The following is a 3,110-nucleotide window of genomic DNA, read 5'->3' on the forward strand; positions in this document are numbered from 1 at the left end:
CACTATTTGAGCAAATGGCAACTCTCCAGTACCGAGATAAGGATTGGTGCAGAAATAAGATCCCATCTTATGAAAGCAAACCATAAAAATAAGCTTAACTCTGAGAAGCTCCCCCATTAGCCTGATATCACACTAATCAGTAGTAAAGTCTCCCTCTACGAATCTAACTCACAGTGCCAACATCTGCAGTCGTTTCATTCCTTCAGCAAGCAGGAATTGATAAACACCAGTAATGAGGGATTAGGATGGGTTACGATGAAAAGAAGGTAGGTTTGGCTTCGTAAGGGAGATGGGTGATAACCCACTGAGAGCAGCCCGGACTTTGGCAGCTGCACACTGTACACGAGGGGTTTGGAAGCGGAGCTCAGAGCAGTCTCTGGGAGGACAAACCCCCGGTTAGCACAGCTACGACGACAGACAGACGTGTGCCAGGATCGCAGCTCCTGGTCAAACACCTGCTCTCTCCAGACTCCCGACCCTCCAGCTCCCCCAACTCAGCACCCGGGGCAGCCCACGGCCCCGTGCGTGAACCCAGCAGCACACATCCCCACGTCACAGAGCCATGAGCACGAGGAGATGGGAAGGCTGTAGGCCCACAGACTGCAGGCGAGAGCATACAGTGGATGCGTATCACTGCAGACATACTGAGCCCTTCGGTAACGATGGAATCCAAAGGTGTAACTCTAAAAGTATGTGTTGTATAGGAAATCAAAGTGAATTATCTTAATGATTTTGCCTGAAGAGACAAACAGCTGCTGCAAACTAGAATCAACTGAAGCAAAATTGAGGTGTTTATTCCTGAAAGCTGCTTATTTCACATCCATTTGCAATGAAAGGGTGATTATTTCCATTCTAGAAAGAACCACATCATTTGAAGTGTATCAATAAACGGCACCTTTGATAAGAACACTCACAAACCTTTGAGGAAAACTTGGAACCAAAACAAAAGGCAAACTTTATAACATGGTCCTTCAGTCTATAATGCATCACAGTGAAACGCTAAACAGCACGGTTTTCAGGGACTTAGATTTGGATCTTAACATTCCTGCCCCAAGCTACTTGTACGTTCAGGCAAAATTTGCTTTATTTTCAAAAGAGAATATATTTTACTGTTTCACACCCTAGTTTTACTTTGCCTTCATCACCAACTGCAGAACTGACATAAGTGCAAAGTCTGATTAATAAAATAATTATCCCTATGCTACAAAGATCTTTCAGAATGGCACTTTGATCTGCGTTGGTCCTGAGATGAAAAACATTCTAGGGATGTGACTTATTGTTCTTAATTTAACCTCTGTTCATAAGATGATTTTTTTTTCCTCCAATCTTAAGGAACTGCTTCTAAATTTTGAATCAAAATCTACTCTTCAAATAATGAGCAAAAATTCAGCTGACATTTATAATTTACTAATAAAGTAGGAGAGAAAAACAACAATCTACTTATTAAGACCATGCCCTGACTGGCAAGTTTTGCCTCTGTTCTACAGCGCGAACAGATTCTAAAATACATTTTTGATTTTATTAAAACTGATTTTTTTTCACATGTTGTTTCCCTGTTCCTCTAAAATCAATATTTTTTTCTGAATTACTTCATTCAAGAAGAAAAAAAAATGAAAACATGTTTCCCTGAAGAAATGAATTACCCTGAAACCCTTTTGAAAGAGAAGTATAATTTGATAACCAATTTCTTTACCTGTCACCTAGATAAACAATTTCTTCAACTACAAGAATGCCCAAATGAAAATCCTACATTTGTAAAGAACAGATGGTTGGAACTAGGCACAGCACTTTGAAAAACATAAAAGCAATTAATTTTCTAATTACATTTCCAAAATAATCCTTTTTATAATTTTGGGACTGATGAGAAATAAATTGTCTTTTCTTTCATTGCGTTTTCCAGGCAGAGCCTTACCCAGACTCCAAAAACCACCACCCCATTTCCCACATCCACCATACTGCAGGGGTGGTTGGCGGCAGAGCAAAACGATTTCTGGCTGTTCCCAGGACCTTGAAAGGTAGGTGGATGTACCAGGAAGAGACAAGAGCAAGATCAAACTACGAGAGGTAGCAGGATACTGGACACAAGTCACAGAAAAGGATGCCATTCCAACTTACGCTTAGCCTCACAACCACTGTTGTTATCTCCACTTCAGATGGGACAGATTTAGATACAATCCCTATCTACCTCTTTCCAACCATATAGTAAGCAGGGGAAGGGGAGAAAAAACAATCATTGTTCCAAGTCTTTGTTCTGACAAACGTTAGTCCCTGGAGGCATGCATTATTAATGGATTTTTATGACTGACACTTTCTTTGTAATGAAACAGAAGCAGTAAAACGCACAGCCTGTGGATGCAGATTTAGAACCCCACTGCTTTCCTATTTTAGGGTGTCCATTACTTATTATTCTTTTACGACAAAATAAATGTTTTAAAGCCTGCCTTGTTTTTTGGATATTGTCCAAAACAAAAGATGGTTTTGTTACGTACATACAAAATAACCAGTTCAAGTGACATAGGTTACCCATTTATGTCCTCAGGCCTAGTCTGAATGCAAGGTACTCTTCAATGTAATGAACTGGAAAGTCTTTTGACCCGTTTAATAAACCACAAACCATTCACGGAGCTTCCACAACCAACAACGCAACTGGTCTGCTTCAGGGATCCAAATACTGCAGCAGAGCAACTGCCTCAGTGCAAGGATGGAAACGGAGATGCTCGGCTCAGCCAGACCCCACCTCGCTAGTTCGGTACCTGAGATGTAGGCAGACACATCCTGCTGCTCAGCATGCCTGCACTTTTAGGATCGCTGACCAGCACCAATCCAGCCCAAAGAGGTGATCTGAGCTCACCACACTTAACTGGACACTTCGCCAACTGGACTGCAATGGGGCTGTGCAGCTTCCCCATTAAATCTGTAAGCATCTACCTTGGACAGAGCTTTGCGCCCTGCTTGGAAAATGTTGCTTAAAAAGAAAACAAAACAAACAAACAACAAAAAACAACAACAATGACAAAAACCAAACAGCATGCATTGTGCACACAGAGAACTGCTAGCATAGTGACCCTTTTGAGATGCTTCATACATTACTCGATGGAAAAACAGCTTAC

The 3,110-nt window shown here is 41.4% G+C and overlaps 1 protein-coding gene and 1 long non-coding RNA gene across 19 annotated transcripts in view; both read right to left on the reverse strand.

The window, feature by feature from the left end:
- GRIP1 (glutamate receptor interacting protein 1) overlaps positions 1-3,110 on the reverse strand; it is a 325,251-nt gene that overhangs the window by 255,051 nt on the left and 67,090 nt on the right. The window lies entirely within an intron of this gene.
- Positions 1-3,110, reverse strand: part of LOC308195334 — an 83,190-nt gene that overhangs the window by 27,056 nt on the left and 53,024 nt on the right. The window lies entirely within an intron of this gene.

This window comes from Anser brachyrhynchus, assembly GCF_964034855.1.
Source record: "Anser brachyrhynchus genome assembly, chromosome: 1".
In the NCBI taxonomy this organism is placed as follows: Eukaryota; Metazoa; Chordata; class Aves; order Anseriformes; family Anatidae; genus Anser; species Anser brachyrhynchus.